The 20668-nt window shown below is 40.2% G+C and overlaps 1 pseudogene; it reads right to left on the reverse strand.

Moving 5' to 3' along the window:
- Nucleotides 1–20668, reverse strand: part of LOC100618835 (RING-type E3 ubiquitin-protein ligase PPIL2-like) — a 141246-nt pseudogene that overhangs the window by 41558 nt on the left and 79020 nt on the right.

The following is a 20668-nucleotide window of genomic DNA, read 5'->3' on the forward strand; positions in this document are numbered from 1 at the left end:
ATCCACTGTGCCACACCCAGCTGATTGATGACCAATCCTTAACAAAGCCACACTGTTCCTTTGTGAGTAATACTTCCTTCTCTAGATATTCACAAACAAGTAATGTGGGCACAGATCTGCTGACAGATTGAGGTATTTGAACTAGGGTGCTGAAGATACAAATGTATAGGACAAGGCCATCTCTCCTGCCAAAGAGCCCATATTCTAATGGTGGAGACATGTACAGACAGAATAAAATGTAAGAGGATAAAATACAATGGAGTGAGAGGAGGGGCACTGGGACCTGGGAGTGGGGTTCTGAAAAGAAGGCAGTGATTTTACTGGGCTTTGAAAGAAAAGAGTGACTCTCTGAGGTGGGGGTGAGGAGGCAGGAGGGACAGCTAATACAAGAGCGTGGAGACTGATTGTTATGAATGAAATGCTGAGAATACTCATTATCCAGTTATCCAGAGTGGCTGGATAAAAGTGAGGAAAGGGGATTAAGGTCCAGTGAAGCTGAAAAGATAAGTTGTATTTTCTCTGGATAGAAAAAAAAAATCAGGCTGCAGAGAGTGGTAGTACCTTGCCCAAAGTCAAAGGAGGACTCATTCAACCCTTACAAAGTGGATGCTGAGCTGAGATAGAGTCAAAGGAGCCTAAATCTGAGAAACTCACAAAATGGACAATAATTTGGACAATCCCCTCATTTTACAAAGGAGAAAACAGGGATCCAGGCTATAATATTTATTGGGGAAATGGATGGGATTGAAGAACAGGGGATACTGAAGGTTTTGAAAAAGGGAATAGAGGAGTTGAAGGGAAAGAGGGAATATGACTGCCAGTGAAGTAAAAGGAGAGAGATACCCCCTGCCGAGAGGCTATTTTTGAAAAATGGGATTCCCAAGAAATGGGCCACTTATGATAGCCTGAGGGGACATCTTCTCTATTGGATTGATGTGGAAGATGCCCCAGAGCAGGTAAGCACGGACCCTCCTGAGGGACAAGCCTCCCCCCAGACTTAGTCACCCAGCAGGGTGTCCATAAAGGACCATTTATAGTTAAATGGCTGTCCTGAGGTTCACTTCCCTCTATGTCCCCTGAAATGATAGTCCTCTTATCTGACTGCAGTTATTTAAATAAAGATAGATTTTAATAACAAGTTTGGATTTGGGAGATATAAGGGAAGAGGGATTTCCCTAGATGAGGTTTGAGTTTCTCTCAGCTTTTGAGCTGAGGCCAGGCCACACAGGTTGGTGGAGGGTTTCTTTTATTTCTGTCTATGCTAATCTGTGCTAGTTTTCTTAAGTTCAAAGTCTTTAGCAGTAGACAGCAAGAGGAAGAAAAGTTCTGACTTTCAGAGCTGGTTGGGCTTGTCTCTTCAGGCTGACGCACCTAAAGACCATCCTTAAAGCCCAAACTGCTTCCCTTAACTCCTTTTATCTGATGAACATGATCACAGGAATTCAGGTAGAGCACACAGTTGGGAAATTCAGGAATAGAGGCACTTCTATCCAGAGAGAGGGAGCGAGGCTCCTTCCAGTTCCAGGTCCAGGAAGCAAGAGCTCTTCACAGGACCAACTGCCACTCCCAGTTGCCCCTCCCCCCACCAAAGGCCATTCTTGTCAATATCTTCTCTCTAACATTCCAGCTACTATTTGTTCCATCTGATTGGCAGAAAGTCCAAAACTTGCTTTAGTTTTCCTTTCCACAATCATCCCCCGTTTTTGTTGTGACCTTCCCAAGGTCATTTATTTTTATTATAGTTACCAATCTACTAAATATAATTTCTAACTACTTCCCCTGAAATGATAAACTCCCCTCAATTACTCTATCACTATTCTATACTATACTCTAAGGAGTTCTATGCAGGAAAGTTTGAGTAAGGGTAGTTTTAGAGTTTTACAATAAATTCAGTACAATAAATGTTTGAACAAAACCATTACAAAGAAATTTTAAATCTTAGTGCTAATACTACTTACTCTTGCTAAGTTATCTAAAACAAACAGTTTTCCTATTTTATATATCTATTATTATTTGCAAACTATTTTATCTATATACATATTTCCATATAGCATCTCAAATGGAGAGATGTGCAGATCTCCACTGGGTCATGTTTTAAGATGGAAGAGAACTAATCACAGAATGTCTGTTCATTTTTGGTGTGTTTCTGCACAAAATTTTCCTATCAATGTTTTGATGTCTTTATTTAATCTCTCCACTTGCCCTGAACTTTGGGGATGATATGGCGTGTGGTATGTTGCTTATATTCCTAGATTTTTATAAATTTTATTTAATATTGATTGAGTAAAGTGACTTCCACGGTCTGAGTCCAATTTTGTGGGAATCCCAAATCTAGGTATGATTTCTTTTAATAGGATTTTGACCACAAATGTCATGTTGTTCTTTTTGGCAGGAAAAACGTCTGGTCATCTAGTCAGTCTGTCTATGATGACAAGGCAATACTTAAACTCTTTGTCTTTTGGCATATTGATAAAATCTATATGTATGCATTCAAATGGAGTATATGCTAAGGGACGACCTCCTAACCCTTTGGTCTTATAAACTCCCTGATTGCGCTGCATACAAATTTTACATTTTTGACAAGCTCTTATGGCATATGAGGATATTCCTGATGCAGTCCAAAATCGTCTCACTGAATCAATCACGGCTTGGGTTCCATAGTGTCCTTGTGCATGTACTGCATTGCACATGTGACAGAATAACATTCTAGGCAGGATGGGCTTGCCTAGTTGAGAAAACCATATACCTCTTATTTGTTTTGCCCTTAAGTTCTTTATCCATGTTTGAATTTCCTGTTCATTGTAGGCATTAGTTAGATTGTCCTGTTCAACTATTGAGAAATTCAATACATGTAGAGGTCCTTTTCTAGCTCCAAATCTTGCTGTAATGTCAGCTCTATGGTTTCCTAAGGACATACCTTCAGCATCCCCTGTTCTTCAATCCCACCCATTTTCCCAATAAATATTACAAAGCTTAGCATCTGGTTGAGGCCTGGAACCCAGAGATTCTCAGGGACTTGAACCCAGTTCCTCCCACTCTCAGACTGATACTCTATCAGTCAAGTTGTTAAAATCTGCCCAACCTCAGAGATGTGAAGACACAGAGTCATTACAGAGGGGCAGGGAGCTGATCTCCTGATTCAGAATAAAAAGTCATGCCTGAGGGGATTGTCTTTTGGACTTTACCAGTACAACCTTGCCCATAAACTTGCCCCAACCCTTCTATCTACTGGTTAAGAAATGAAAGCATTTTGAGAAAGGAACATTTTGAGGAAAAGAAAAGTACCGCATATTTGTGTTCTCCAATAAAGGCAAGATATAGCAAGAACAAGCATGTAAGCATTTCCTCCATAATCTCTGAAGCACTCTCTCCTTCCCACTACTTGGGTCTCTGAAAGAGAGAGGTCCAAATGTCAGCTCAGTTCCTACATAACTAGTTCCACCAAGTTCATGAACAGATGAACCTGGCTGACTGGTGAGTATTTCCTCTGGGCTGGAGCCCAGGAAATCACTCCTAAAGGCTGCTTCTTGCTTCATGGGCATCAAGGACTCTGGATCAAATAGATGCTGAAGTATCCTCTGGATCTTTTGAAATGCACAAGGATGTGGAGGGTTGACTCCCTTCATCTAAAATTGAAAAGAACAAAAAAAGGCTAAAGACTGAGGTCTGCTTCCAAGAGCCATATGGCCTCTAAGAAGACCCTAAGGTTTCTCCTCTTACTGAATGGTCTTTAATTCAAAGGGAAGGAGTCACTGTGGTGAATCAGGCAAAGAGAGTGAATGAAATCCCCAATCGCTCTGGCTGAAATTGGTGAGTCTTTGTGAAAGCTTCCAAAGTTGGCCATATAGGCACCTCTCCATCACAAGATTAACCAAAAACAGTTACAGAATATCTGCCTATACCTATTAGAAAATCCAAACTGAATATAGCCAAGATGTCTTAAACTCAACACATCCAAAACAGAACTCATTATCTTTCCTCTTGAACCCTTCCCCTCTCCTACATCCCCATCACTATAGAGGACAACACTGTCCTCCCATCAGACTCACAACCTACTAGGCATCTTGGCATTCTCATACTCACTCCCTATATCCAAGCTGTTGTCAAGCCTATCATTTTCACTGTTTCAGCATCTCTCAAATATACCCCCTTCTCTGACACTGCCTCCACACTGGTCCTGAACCTCATCACCTTGATTACTATAACACCCTGCTGGTTAAAATTCACCAGTTGTTGGAGGCAGTTGGGTAGCTCAGTGGATTGAGAGTCAGGCCCAGAGACAAGAAGTCCTGGGTTCAAATCTGGCCTCAGACACTTCCCAGATGTGTGACCCTGGGCAAATTACTTAACCTCCATTGCCTAGCCCTTACCACTCTTCTGCCTTAGAACCATATACAGTATTGATTCTAAGATAGAATCTAAGGGTTTAAAAAAGTTCACCAGTTGTTTTTTTTTTTAAGACAGAAGTTTAGAAATGGTTGAGAATTTCCTGAAAAATAATCATTTATCCATTTATTATTCAAAAAGGAAATGTTTAATTAAGTGACTATTATATACCTGCCTTTGGTTTCTTCCCATTCCAATCCATCCCCCACTCAACTGTCAGAGTGATCTTTATAAAGCACAAATATGACTATGCCACTCTCCTACTTAATAAACTCCAGTAGTTCCCTAAGGCCTAGGGAATCAAATATAAAATCCCCTGACTTTCACTCTCTCCATAACCTGCCCCCCCTACCTTTCTGGTCTTCTTAGACCTTGCTCCCCCATCTTTGATCCAGTGACCCTAGCCATTGACACTAGCCTCCTGGCTATTCTTTGAATAAGATACTCTACCACCTCCCAACTTCAAGCATTTTCCCTGACTTTTCTTCATTCCTGGAATATTCTTCCTCGTCATTTCTGCCTTTTGGCTTCCTTCAAGTTCCAGCTAGAACCCTACCTTCTACAAGAAGCTTTTCCTGATCTCCCTTAATTATAGTGCCTTCATTTTATTATCGTCAATTTATCCTGTCTGTATCTTGTTTGTATATAGTTGTTTGCATATGGTCTTTCCCATTAATCCATGAACTCCTGGAGAAGAAGGACTAATTTATGCCTTACTTGGTATCCCTAGCACTTAGCACAGTGACTGGTACTTAGAAGGTGATTAATAAATACTTATAGACCGACTGGCTTTGCTCCACAGTATTTACAAGGCACTACTCCCTTTACATGTTATTAAGATTCTCCCGGAGACAAGCTACCTAGCACGTTTCGTGGGTTTCGTGGGTAGAGGCTATATCCTCTGAGCAAGGTGATGGAGTCAACACTTTCCCATATGTAAGAGCCCAGTTACACATGGATAAGATATGTTGTTTCGGTCATTTTTCAGTCTTGTCCCATTCTTTGTGACCCCACTGGGGATTTTCTTAGCAAAGATATTGGGATGGTTTGCTGTTTCCTTCTCTAGTTCATTTGACAGATGAGAAAATGAAGGCAAGCAGAGTAAAGTGACTTGCCCAGGGTACCAAAGTTAGTAAGTATCTGAGGCCAGATGTGAACTCAGGTAGATGAATTTTTTTGACTCCAAGACTGACACTGTGCCACCTCGTTTGTCCTATATAAGATATATTCAGAGGGAAGGTACTCATATCTGGAGAGACTTGAAAAGGCCTGTTTCAGAAGGTAGGATTTGAGGTGAGTCTTAAAGGAAGCCAGGGAAGTTAGGAGGGGTTTCCAGGAGAAAGGAGGGCATTCCAGGCTTGGGGAGAGTCACTACAAAGCCATAGAGGTGGGAACTGGAGAGTCATATGAAGGAAAGTGAGTAGAATAGGGGGGGGGAGGGTAATATGTAAGAAGGCTGGACAGGGCAGAAGGGAAAAGACTGTTAAGGGCTTTAAATGCCAAGGCCAACATTTTATTTTAACCTGAAGTTACTACAGAGTATTAGGATTTATTGAGGAATCTGATGAGTTCATCGAATTGCTCCCCTAGTTGGAACCAGTCCCCACCTCTGCCATTTTGTCACTGACTCCTTCTGCTTCAGCTCCATCCCAGCTCCAATATCAGTCTTAGACTCTGACCCCACCAAAAAGCCTTTTTTCTGCTTTCTTCTATAGAGGAAAACAATCACTGGTCAGCTTTTGCTTTAAATGCCTCATCTGGGATAAATTTTCCACTACCGGCCACTTGCTGGACCTAGTTACTGTCTCTGGGTTTACTAGATGGCCCCTAGGGCACTCTGTAATTCTGACATTCTGACATTCTGCAAGCTTTGTAACCATAAAGTCCCCTATAAATGGGAACCACTTGTGAAATGTATGCTTGCAAGCACACTCCCACAAATACCAGTTTTTTGTTTTTTTTTAAACCCTTACCTTCCGTCTTGGAGTCAATACTGTGTATTGGCTCCAAGGCAGAAGAGTGGTAAGGGCTAGGCAATGGGGGTTAAGTGACTTGCCCAAGGTCACACAGCTAGGAAGCGGCTGAGGTCAGATTTGAACCTAGGACCTCCCGTCTCTAGAACTGGCTCTTAATCCACTGAGCCACCCAGCTGCCCCTGAATACCAGTTTTTTTAAGACACAGAAATTTAGAAATGGTTGAGAATTTCCTGCAAAATAATCACTCATTCATTTATTTATTCAACAAGGAAATGTTGAATTAAGTGACTATTATGTGCAAGAAACTGTACTAGTTGTTTAGGAGGGAAAAAAAATATATATATATACATTAAGTCTTTCTGACTCCCAGCACTCTATCCACTGCTACACCTAGCTGTCCCTACAGCATATACATAGATTTGTAAAACAAGATCCAATAGGGAAGTGGGAAGAGATCATTGTAGGCCACCGAAAACCATCTCGTGTGAACATGAACACAACATATGATCTGTACCTAAGGGATAGAGTCTTCTGGTTCAAGGGTGAAGTAAATATCTGAGCAGGCTAGCCTGGAAAATATTGGTTGCATACTCTGTTAGTCCTCAGATGAAGTGAGGGGAACTGAGGCTTTGCCAAGTCAGAAACCAACAACTATTTTCTGTTTTGAATAAACACAGCATCCCGTGTTTTTACAGCTCTTAATTTTTTTTCCAGGCTCACCTCCCTTAACTAGCATATGCATACTTTCCACATCTGCTGTACTAATCCCCTAACTGTCCCTCAGACTTGGTTTAAATATTCCTGTCACTGCACATTTGCTCACAGAAATGCTTTTCCTTTTCCCCTCTGCTCTAAATCCAAATAGTTTATTGGTTTTGTACATGTCTGTGTTTACATATACATGCACATTTATGTATGTATGTATACATATTTGTGTGGATATACATCAAAAGATGTATGTTGGCAAATGTTTAACGACTAATTCTCCAAAAACACATGACACACTATTAAATTTTTTATGAAATCTACATTATTAACATTTTCTCCATCACTTTTTAAGTCTAGACAATCAAAAAAACAATAAATGAAGCCCTGATTTATCCTGTCTGCCAAATTCCAAAGGTAAATGCTTATTTTTTAAGCTAAAATTTAACAATCAGTTCCCCAAAATTGGTTCAAGCTAGCTCCAGGACACTCTCCTTCTCCCAACCCTTTTGCTGGAGGACCATTGAAACTTCAAAAGACTTGGAAAGTATTGGACTTTCTCTCTTCTCATTGGTGTCCAAATGGTTTTCCCAGATTAGCTGACCAAAAAGTCTACATTGGGAGCCAAGGACAATCTGGGTCTATATTCATGATTCCATGAAGAGTCCAGCAAAGAAATTACACCATCCCTAAGAGGAAATTATCGAACAACCTATGGATGGGAAAAAAGGACTTCTAGTGAACTGGAGTTGTGTCATCCTTTTACTGCATGAACTGTTCTGAGCTCAAGTTTACTTTCCCCTGGATCTATACGTATTTGTAGTTAAGTGTGCCACAGGCTTTTGAGTGGATGTTTTGAACCAGCTATTTTTATTGTACCACCTTAGTAAATACCCCTTACTAAAAGCTCCTCAAGGCAGTGTGACTAATTGATTCTCAACTTGTCTTGGATGGAAGTACACCAGTGGGGGCTTGAGTTATTGGCATTATAGAGTCACCCCCAAACTCCTCAGAAGTGCTTCCTTGGACTTCAGAGGGGAGATTATAGCTTTGCTTATTTTATCTATGTGAGCGGTAATTCATATAAGAATCCTCTGAACTGGACGATGCCTGGTAAATATTTAACAACCAGCTCTCCAGGGGGGAAATGTTTGGACAATAGAATTCTAAATTTAATCTGCATTATTACATTTTTCTCCCTCACTTTCTTAAGTCTAGACAACCAACAAAAAAACAATAAATCAAGACCAGATTTGTAGTGTTTGCCAATTTCCAAGGTGCAAATGCTGACACTTAATGTTTAAGAATCAACTCTTATTAGACAGCATGAGTTGACTCCAGCACATGCATTCCCTGAGCTCATATGGGTTATGGATACCAATTATATCCTTCTCCAAGTTCTAGCTCTTGCAGATGGACTCTGCGAGGCAGATCAGGAGAATAAATGAAGGATCATAGGACCATTGACCTAAAGCTTGGAAGAGTTTTCATAAGCCATTTAGTCCAACCTCCCACCCACCCACCATTTTTGAGGTAGGGGTCCAGAGAAGATAATTGACTAGCCTAAGGTCACACAGATTAAAAAATATCAGAAGGTGAATTTGAACATAGAATGTGATTTTTTTTTAAAGCATAGAAATAGAAGCTTTTAGGAACTTTCCTATTCAAACGCCCTCCTCCTTATTCCCTCTTTCAAAACCCAGTTCAAATCCCACTTTCCCCAGGAAGCCTTTTCTGACTCCAACCCACAATGAGCTCTCCTTCTTCTGAGCACTCTTTAATGCTTGGGTTTTGTGCCCCCTCGTTGGATTCATAGCATTCACTCTCTCCTATTATTAAAAGAGCTTTATCTAGGATGGGACAAATGGGTCTTTGTCTGAGGATGATAAATTTAGAAGGCGTCTATTGGGCTGATAAGAAATGGATCTTCTGATTAGCTTGATGAGCTTACAGAGCAGAGAGCGTGGAATTTTTTATTGTATCTTCTCATGCAGGGTATAAATGTGCCCCGCTGGCATGCCATCTCACGGAGGCTGAATGTTAGTGATGGAAGGAATTGGTTTGTTCAGATAATTGTAGAAAGAACTACCTTATTGTCTTGACCAATAAAAAAGAGCCTTCCATCATAGATTTTGCCTTTTCTCCTTCTTTCTCTTTTTAGGAGATGTTGTTATTGAGTCATTTTTCAGTTGTATCTGACACTCCATGGCCCCATTTGGGGTTTTCTTAGAAAATACATTGGAATGATTTGCCATTTTCTTCTCGAGCTCATTTGATAGAGGAAGAAGCTGAAGCAAACAGGGTCAAGTGACTTGCCCAGGGTCACCCAGCTAGGAAGCATCTGAGGCCAGATTTGAATTCAGAGAGATGAGTCTGCCTAAATTCCTAACTCTAGGCTTGGCAAACTATCCACTGTGCCACCTAGCTGCCCTTTCAGAAGACAGACCAGAGCTAACGTCCAACATTGGTATGGAGAAATCTGTTCTGCAGTATTTACCTTTTGTTAGTCGCCTAGTCTTACCTGCTGATTCATCTCACAAATCCAAAGATGTCCTGATACCAAAACCCTAAGTAAATGTTAACCTATCTCCTAGACCTACCAAGTATGTTTTCAGATCTATAAACAGCATCAAGAAACTGAGAGGTAGCTGATCCTTTCCTCTTCAGATTGAAAAGATGGTGATTCTATACAATTTTGTTGAGAGTTGGTTTGATCAAAAATTCATTTAGATCTTATAAAAACTCCATTTTAAAAATTGAGTATGCTGTTCTCCCTTTAAGGACACAAGAACAGAAAACACAAGGCTCTCGCTTGAAAACGAAGCTGATCACAAGACCTGGGGCTCTTTGAAATGTAATCCAAACATGAAATATGGTGGTTATACAACTTAGAAGGAGGTATCAGCACAATTAGAGGTATTGGACAGGTAGTGCAGAGTCTGGAGTTGAGAAGATCTAAGTTCAAATTTAGCCTCAGATACTTCCTAGCTGCATGATCCTAGGCATGTCACTTAAATCTATTTGACTCAGTTTCCTCATCTGTAAAATGAGCTGAAGAAGGAAGTAGCAAACCAAATCATTGCCAAGAAACCCCCAAATGGCCTCACAAAGAGACAAATATGACTGAAATGACTCAATAACAAGAAGTGATGGGTCACTCACAACTTCTCAAAACCTCGGTTTCCTTATCTGTAGAACCAAAGGATTGGACCTGATGTTCTCTGAAATCCCTTCCAACCTAAATCGAGAATCTTATGATCCTACTTCAATGCATTGGCTACATCATTACTACTAATTTTTTTTCAAACCCTTACCTTCTGTCTTAAAATGAACACTAAGTATCAGTTCCAAGGCAGAAGAGAGGTAAAGACTAGGCAATGGGGGTTAGGTGACTTGCACACAACCAAGTCATACAACTAGGAAGTATCTGAAGCCAGATCTGATCCTTGGACTTCCAGGCTCCAGGCTTGGCATTCCATCCACTAAGCCACCTTCCTGGCCTTTTACAACTGAATTTGTATATATCAAATACCAAACCACCCTCCAAAGTCCCAGCTGTGTCTACACTGCCCTCGTGTTATTGTCTTTACTTTACTGAAACTTAAGGTATGAAAGCACCTCATATGGGCATTGAATCATGGCTTCATACAATAGAGAGAGATGTCCACCCTAATGTGAGTTTTGCTGTGGCTTTGCTTGAAATACTTTCCCTTCTGGATTAAATAAAGCGATTCATCTAAAAGCGGGACCCAAAGAACTGCTTCCTTTTTATCCTGAGGGATTATACCTGTATTCATGAGAATGGTGCAAGGAATAAAGAACTGAATTCAAAACCAGCCTCAGACACTAGCTGTGTAACCTTGGGCAAGTCAAGTAATTTCTGTCAGCCTCAATTTCATCATCTGTAAAAAAGGGGTTAATAATAGCACCCACTTCCCAGAGCTGTGGTAAGAATAAGATGAATTGATATTTATAAAGTACCTTACAAGCCTTAAAGAGCTATAGAAATGCTAATTCGTGTTATTATTCCCATCTTTCTGATCTTAGGCACATATATATGTATGCTTGGCACATAGTAGGCACTTAATAAATGATTTTTCATTCATTGCTTCACATTATAACTAATGGAAATAGACAATGAATGCAGTGTCATGAGTATGGACAGTGAACCATAAGTATAAGCCAGTCACTTTGTCCCCAGATTAGGGTAAATTAAATCTTCCCTCTCTGGTCCTGGAGAAACAAGGCATTGATATTCTCGAGACCCGCTCCTTTATCAGCCCTCGGATCCTCTTTGTATCTCCCAACCCAAATCACTGCCAAATATAATAATCCTTTCTAGAAACTGCCTACACTGTAAAATAAAATCCATGATAAACCTTGTGTTGTTTCTTCTGGAATCAGAGTGGATAATAGTTTTGAAACATATGCAAACTCAAGCTCATGGGAGCATGGAATCAAATGATCCTCCTTATTTATAAATAGTTGTTTTTTTTTAATTTTCTCCTTGTTTCATATTAGTGCATCTAATAAAACCAGTGTAGTTGTTTTATTTCTTTGACTGTTAATTTGTCCCATTGCTGTTCAGGTTAGAATTTTTTATGATGACTGCCTGGGATGCCATTTGAGATTGAGATATGGGGCTAGAAATCTGGGAAAAAGAATAATAAAGATAGAAATTTACATATGCTCATCAAGACTGGAATGAATGGGTACAAAGGATTGATATTCTAAATGTTTGTTACATATTAAGTATAATCCAGAGTGTTGAGCTTAGAACAGGAAGGTCTGAGTTCAAATCCAGCCTCAGACACTCACAAGTTGTGTGACCTTGGGCAAGTCACCTAATGTCTACCGGCCTCCATTTCCTCAACTGTTAAATGGGAATAATAATAGCATCTACTGCCCAAGGTGGCAGGTAGATGGCATAGTAGATAGAATGCTGGGCCTAGAGTCAGGAGAACTTGAATTTAAATCTTACCTCAGACACTTACTGTGTGATCCTGAGCAAATCACATAACCCTCTTTGCCTCAGTTTCCTTATCTGTCAAATAAGCTGGAGAAGGAAATGGCAGACTACTTTGCCAAGAAAACTCCAAATAGAGTCACAAAGTATTAGACACAACAGAGTAATTATACCTTCCAAAGTTTTGAGAGGGTTAAATGAAATCATATTTGTAACATGCTTAGCATAATGCCTGGCATGAAGTTATTATTGTTCTTGACTTGTGAGTGTGCACTCAATTTAAGTGAGGCAGAGTGGTACAAAACTGTTAGTCTCACTATCTCTTCCAGAATTTTCAAAATCCTGTGATGAGACAAAAGGCAAGACAAATGATGATGTGCCTGGCACATAGTAGACCCCTAATAAATGCTTGTTTCCTTCCTTCCTTCCTTCCATAAGTTAATTAGTGATATATGAATGTTAGTATTAAAATAGATAATTAGCCACGAGATATATAGATAAAAATTGATAGACAGACAGACAGACAGACAGACAGACAGATAGATAGATAGATAGACAGTTAAATGGATAGATAGAGTCAGAAAGACAGACAGATAGATGGATGAATGGATGGATGGACAGACAGACTCAGAAAGGCAGATAAACAGATGATAGATAGATAAATAGATGGATGGATGGATAGATAGATAGATAGATAGATAGATAGATAGATAGATAGATAGATAGATAGATAGATGGAGAGATAGATGGAGAGATGGAGAGATGATGGAGAGATGATGGAGAGATGGAGAGATGATGGAGGAATGGAGGAATAGAGGAATGGAAGAATAGAGGGAGGGAGGGAGGGAGGGAAGGAGGGAGAGAGGAAAAGAGGGAGAGAGGGAGAGATAGAGATGATGGAGAGACAGAGAGATGGAGAGACAGAGAGATGGAGGGATGGAGGGATGGAGGGATGGATAGATAGATAGATAGATAGATAGATAGATAGATAGATGGATCGATAGATAGATGGATCGATAGATGATAGATAGATAGATTGATAGATAGACAGACAGACAGACAGACAGACAGATAGACAGACAAGAATGCTGAAACATCCTATGATAATTTCTTGCCAAAACAAGTAGGAGGGAAGTGAAACCAACCCCCTCCCCGAGACAGGATGACCTTGGATCCTTTTTTATTCTAGATAAGAACCTTCTGTTATACCAAATTCACTGAAGTAACAGCTAGAACTAAAACTTGAAATCATTTTTCACATAATATACATCCTGATAAATCAGCAGCTGATCCCACTGGGAGGCAGTGTAGGCAGTTGCTAACTGAATGCCCTAAGGGGAAAGTCTAAAGATTAAATCAGCCCCAGGTGGACAAACAAACTCAATCCTCAGATCTTGGAAGAACTGGCAGGTGTTACAAGGGAGCCACAGCCAGGAAAATTTGAGCAATAATGGAAAACAGAAGAGGGACAAGATTGGAGAAGATCAGTGTTGCCTCACTTTTCAAAAGAGGGCTGAAAACTGTAGGGCAGGGAATTTAACTATGATTCTAGAGATAATTCTAGAAGGGGCCATTGGAGTGAGAGCTAATATCTAGAAATAAAAAATGGTTATTTAAAAGATCTATTAAAGCTTCATTAAGAACAGATCATGCCAAACTAACCTTATTTCCTTTTTCGATAGGATTACTGTCCAACTATAGTATGAGGGGAATTCTGTGTACATAGTTTACCTGGATTTTATCAATTTTTTTTTAAAAATGTCACACTTTTACTGTGGAAAAGATAGAGAGATATGGATTCTACAATAATATAGATCACAACTGATTTGATCACTAAACACAAAATGAAATGTCATTAATGTTCAGTGATAAGAAGGGATCTCCAATGAAATATTCCAAGATCTCAGGCTATTTAACATTTTTATCAGTGAGTTGGACAAAGGCATGGATGGTAACCGCTTCAAATTTGTAAGTGGGGAACAGTTAGGTGTGTCAGTGGCAGACCTAGAGATGCCAGGTCCTGGGTTCTAATCTGTTCTCAGACACTTCCTACCTATGTGACCCGGGGCAAGTTTTAGTTTAATCACTATTGCCTACCCCTTACCACCTTTCTGCCTTGGAACCCCAATATACAATATTGATTCTAAAATTCTAAGGTGAGGGAGTTTGAAAAAAACTTGTAAGTGACACAAATCTGGGACAGATAGCCAATACATTGAACAGAGGCAGGATCCAAAAGGATCTTGTGGGATGGAGTGGGGGTGGGGTGGAAATAAACATTTATAAAGCACTTTACAAATGTTATCTCATTTATTCCTCACAACAATCCTGAGAGATAGATGCTATTATTATCCCCATTTGTCAGTTGAGAAAATGAAGGCAAATAAAGGCTAAATAATTTGCCCAGAATCACACAACTAATAAGTAACCAAATTTGGATTCAGGTTGTCCTGACTCAAGGACTAGGACTCTATCCATTGAAGAATCTAAGCAGGCTAATTCTTTGGGCCAAATCTAATGAGATTAAATTCAACAGGGAAAAATGTAGTGTCTTCAACTCAAGCACAAAAATAATCAACTTCATGTGTATAATATGAAGGGAAGGAATGATTAGACAGCAGTCATTCTGAAGAAGATGAGGGATACAGTGTAAGTGGAATGGAAGGAGACTATGTGTCATCAACTGATTCATGTGGCAGCCCAGAATGTTTACTGGAACTGGGGCTTCACAAAGAAAGTCAGATCTAACAGAATAGGGAGGTGGTGGCCTCTCTCTATACTCTGTCCTCAGTGGTGAACCTTAATGCAACCAGATCTGTGATTTTACTGGTACAGGGAACTCTTGGTAAGGAGACTCTCTTTTCTGATAGAGATGATCACCTACGTAAGGTCAGAGACTAGGTGTCTCGGGTCACATATCTATCTCTAGTCTTTCTGACTGTGAGGGGAGTTGCATACTATGTTATTTCTCAAATGTAAACCTCCATCCTGAATCTACAAGATTCAGGGAATGATGGGGATGCAGCTGTAAACAATGAGAAAAGTATGTCCTCAACAATTGTCAAAAACAGCTATTTCCTAAACATTTCCTAAATATCTTCCAATATTTAAGATATTTTCCAATGTTCAAGAAGGCTGATGTGGGACATAGAGTCAATTAAAGAAAACAGGGCATTAACTACAGGCCATAATTCATCCAGGAAGACCCCAAAGTCCTTTGTCTATCCCAAAATTCTCTTCCACTATACTTCCTGTGAAACCCAAGGTGACCCCAGGCAATTCCACTGTAACTTGATTTATGAAAAGTATAAGTAAATAGAGCAGTGGAGCAATAGATAGAACTCCAAACCTGGGGTCAAGAAGATTTGAGTCCAAATGTGATCTCAGATACTACTACTAACTGTGTGACCCTCCCTGGACAACTCATTCTACTTCTGTTGCCTCAGTTTCCTTATCTGTAAAATAGACTAATAATAGCATCTACTTCCCAGGGTTGTTCTGAGGATCAAATGAGATAATATTTGCAAAGCATTTAGCACAGCTAAGTGATTACATGGAGAGAGCACCAGGCGTGGAGTCAAGGAGACCTGAGCTCAAATCCGGTCTCAGACACTTTCTAGTTATGTGTCTCTGGGCAAGTCACTTAACTCTGCCTCAGTTTCTTCATCTGTAAACATGCACTTAGAGAAGGAAATGGCAAACCACTACAGTATATTTGCCAAGAAAACTCCCAATGGGGTCAAGAAGAGTCAGACAATTGAAAAACAACTGAATGACAACAAATTTAGCATCGTGCAAGGCACATAGTAGGTGCTATATAAATGTTAGCTATTTTATATTGTGAGTATAAACTCCTGAACAACAGGCACTGTCTCTTTTTCTACTTGTATCCCCAGAGATTAACATAATACTTTGCCTATAGTAAATATTTAAGAATGTTTTTTCTTTTAAGAAAGATGACAAGATTGGGTTCCAGATCTAGAGCAAGACCTTAAGACTACCTTGTCCCACCCCCTCCTCATTTTATAGATGAGGACCCTAAGACCCAGAAAAGTCATTCCAAGGTCAATATATAATATAGGTATAAAGTGGCAAACCCAGGATAATGCCAGACTTTGGACCTCAGAACCAATGTTCTTTCCAAGGTTCTAAGAGGATGGGTTTAGGTTGCACAGTTTTAAATTATAGACAGAGGAGTTTGTATTTAATTCAGATAATGGGGCAGCTAGGTGGTGCTGTGAAACCAGCCTTGCATCAAGAAGACCTGAGTTCAAATATGGCCTTAGACACTTCTTAGCTGGGTGTACCTGGGCAAGTCACTTAACCCTATTTGCCTCAGTTTCCTCATCTATAAAATGAGCTGGAGAAGAAATGGCAAACCACTGCAGTATCTTTGTCAAGAAAACGCCCAAACAGGGTCCCAAAGAATCAGAGACAATTGAAATAACTGAACAACAACAGTGGGGAACCACTGGAGTTCCTCACTTAGACTAACACATGCCTTGTCCCCAACACAAATAGAATTCCCTTAGTTTGCCCTACCCCCACTCTTACAGACCAGGGAAGTCTCATTTTGCCTGCAGGACACTCTCCCATTTATGTCCAAGATGAGAACATCTCCCCATCCCACACATCAGCCCCCCATTTGTTTCCTCCTGGGACAAAACAGGCCAGACAAATGGCTCCTGGCAATTTGACTGGATAGCCTACAATTATTTCTTTCACTAGCTGGGAGAGAGACATCCTTCTCTCCTAAATGACTTCTCTCCCAAATTACTGTCATTTTTTTATTATGGTAAATAGCAAAAAGACTCACCACAGGGCATGCATTGCTCTACCCACCCCCGGTGTCTGCAGGCAGCACCCACAACCCTCTCTCCCCAAGAAAAACAAATGAGCAAATTTATCTTCTCCCAGGCCAGAAAGAAGGGTCTCATTAAAGAGAAGACCGACCCTAAATGTACATTTCATGCATATTAAAATCCAGAGGAAAAATATCTGGGGTGAAATCAGGTTCCTGTTTGTTTTTTAATTCAAGAGAGAAGGCCAGAAGAGCTCTGGGAAATATTTCCAGGAGTTTTCTCCCAAGGAGCTAGGCAGAATTTACACTGGTTACAAGGTGACCTGTTCATTATTCTCCTGAGCCTCAATAGATGGGAGGTGACAGCCTTGGCATACAGCTAGGATGAAGACACGCAGCATCCCCAAGGTTGAGAGGGTTGAGTCAAGAGAAGAAACAAAGTATTAGCATGAACTCTCCCAGTTCTGCAAGGCTTCATCCTCTATGCCTAGAGGAAGTTCAACCAGAACATAGAATCTCTCCTAGCAGTTCAAGGTGCTACATCCTACCCAAAGCCTTTCTTTTTCCTCCTATTTCGCAGGATTCTCCACCTTAGTTCAAACTATCTTCTGCTATTTCATTTATTGCTATTATTCTATGGCGTATTTCTGTCTTTATCCCCTCAGTATCAAGCATAGCATCTTTGCAGAGCATCAATGCTTAAAAATATTTGTCAGATTGGATCCATACTGTATAGGTAGTGTTCCTTTCCATGACGGTTGAATTTTTGCCTTTCTATTATCAGTATCTGGGTCAGCTAGATGGACAGAACATCAAACCTGGAGGCAGGAAGACTCTTCTTCCTGAGTTCAAATCCAGCCTTAGATATTTACTAGCTATGTAACTGGGCAAGTCATTTAACTTTGTTGGCCTCAGTTTCCTCATCTGTCAAATCAGCTAGAGATGGAAATGGGAAACCACTCCAATACCCAAGAAAATCTTAAATGGGGTCACAAAGAGTCAGACATGACCAAAATGACTAAATAACAAACAAAAATTACTAGTATTTAAGATTATACCTTGCATGTGTTTGGGGTTAGAAGGATCAAAGGTCTTGCTAGACATGATTTTATAATGTGGGGAACACATGAGATGATAAGAGATTTGAAGGTAAAAGATCACGTTTCTAATGCTAGAAGGTATCTCCCTCTAAGGACATTTATAACACTTTCCCCCCATTTTACTGATGAGAAAACTAAGACCCAGCAAGGTTCCGAGAATTTTCTCAGCTTGCACAGATAATAAGCAATAGAAGACAGAATTTGTCTTCAGTCAGAGACCAGAAAACAACTCATTGTGGGGTTTCTAATTTTTTTTAACTTCTACTACCTTCTGTTTTAGAATCAACACCATGTATTCATTCCAAGGCAGAAGGGCAGTAGAGGCTAGGCAATGGGGGTTAAGTGACTTGCCCAGGGTCACTGAACCAGAAGGTATCTCAGGCCAAATTTAAACTCAGAACCTCCCATCCCTGGCTCTCAATCCACTGAGCCACCATCCCATTGGGGGAATCTAGCTTCCCCCCAACAGATTCTTTTTTAAAACTCTTTCTTTCTTAGTAACAAGTCAAAGACAGAAGGGCAAGGGCTCAGCAAACAAAGCTAAGTCAGGGTCACACAGTTGGGAAGTGTTTGAGGCCAGATTTGAACCCAGATCTTCCAATATCCAAGCCTGGTGCTCTATCCACTGGGCTACCTAGCTGCCCCTAACAAGGGATTCTTTTGGTGGACAGGTTGGACTAGATGACCTCTGAGGTTCCATGATTCTGTGACCCCCAAGTTCAGCATTCATCCCACTGTTTCAACCTGCCTTCAAGTGTGGAAACTCCCTCCTTTCTAATATATTGTCTTTGAAAGTTGCCTAGGGCCCTGAGAGCCACAGTGACTTCCCCATGGTCACACGGGTAGTATAGCTAAGATGCAGGATTTGAATCATTCCCATTTTACAGTTAAGGAAACTGAAGCAGACAGAAATGAAGTGACTTGCCCAAATGACTGAAGCCAGATTTGAATTCAAGGCTGCCAGATTTGAGGTCCAATGCTCTAACCACTTAGCCACCCAGTCACCTCTGGCTTTAGATCCAGAAAGGGACTTGGAGCTTATTGTACAAGAGGAAACCAAAGTCCTAAAAAGGGAAGGTGGTAATATGATTCTGGGCAGCCAGAAAGCACCATAGTGCATGAGGCCAGGAGTCTGGAAGGTTCATCTTCCTGAGTTTGAATCCAGTCTCAAACACATCCTAACTGTGTGATCCTGGGCAAGTCACTTAACCCCCATTGCCTAGCCCTTACTTTTCTTCTGTCTTGGAATCAATGCATAGCATTGCTTCTAAGATGGAAGATAAGAGTTTAAATAATAGTAATAATAAAGAGCTAGTGAAAATAGCATTGAAAGTTTGCAGAGCACTTCACAATATTATCTCATGCTATTATCCCAATAACCTTGGGAGGTAGGTACTATTATTATCATCATCATCATCCCAAATTTTACTTTTGGGGAAACAGACTGAAAGAGACTTGTCCAGGGTCACACAGCTAAGTTAGTATCTGAGAAAGAATTTGAACTCAGAGCTGCCTGACTTGAAGTTCTATGCTCCATGAATTCCACCACCTAGCTGCCTCAGGGAGACCCTGAAGGAGGAAAGTTTTAGCTTGTTTTTATTTTTTCCATTCAATTTCCAATGCCTGTATTTACGTTTGGGTTTTTTATTTGTTTGTTTATTTTTAAACTCTTATCTTCCATCTTAGAATCAATACTGTGTATTGGTTCCAAGGCAGTAAGGACTAGGCAATGGAGGTTAAATGACTTGCCCAAGATCACACAGCTAGGATATGTATAAGAGCAGATTTGAACCCAGGACCTCCCATCTCTAGGTCTGGCTCTCTATCCACTTAGCACCCAGTTGCTGCTGCCTTATAATTTTGGTTTAATAAAAGCACTTTTGAAATGAATGTAACTTAACCTCTCGGTGCTGCAAACAGCTTTAAAGGCATGCTATAGGAATTGCTGGTCTGTAGCTAAAGCAGGGTTCACACTGGGTGTTCCCCACATGGAGAAATCACAGGTCCAAGAACAACTTCGGTGTTACCTTGATGTCCCTCTGTTGAACCGGTCCATTCTTTTTCTAGTTTGAAATGCAGTTTGCCCTTCAGGTCTAATAGAAGTTATCCCTTCTTCACTCTCTCCCCATTTTCTCCTATATTATTGTTCAGTTCTCATAGAAGTCACTATGGTCTCTAGGGAGAGAAGCGTTGAGCTCAGGAGTCCCACAAAACTTTTTCTGAGTTTGGAAATGGGAATGATGAGTAGAACTGATCCAGACAAGAGACTAACTCAGTATTTAGAATCACACTACTCAAAATATAAGATTTAGGCTAACAAAAGATGAGCTTTTTTTTTTTTTTGGTCTATTTTACTTTTTCCAATTACATGTAAAAACAATGTTTTTACATTTGTTTTTGAAAATTTTAAGCTCTAAATTCTCTTCTTCTCTCCCCTCCCTCCTCATTGAGAAAGCAAGCATTTAATATAGGTTATACATGTATAGTCATGCAAAATATATTTCCATATTAGTCAGATTGTGAAAGAAGATATTGACAAAAAAAGAAAAATGAAGAAAGTTTTTTAGAAGTACAGTTCAATCTGTATTCATGCTCCATCAGTTCTTCTCTGGAGGTAAATAGCATTTTTCATGGTAAGTCCTTCAGCATCATCTTAGATCATTCTATTGCTAAGAATAGCTAAGTCATTCACAGTTGATCAACATTCAATGTTGCTGTTACTATGTACAATGT

This window comes from Monodelphis domestica, chromosome 3, assembly GCF_027887165.1.
Source record: "Monodelphis domestica isolate mMonDom1 chromosome 3, mMonDom1.pri, whole genome shotgun sequence".
Classification (NCBI taxonomy): Eukaryota; Metazoa; Chordata; class Mammalia; order Didelphimorphia; family Didelphidae; genus Monodelphis; species Monodelphis domestica.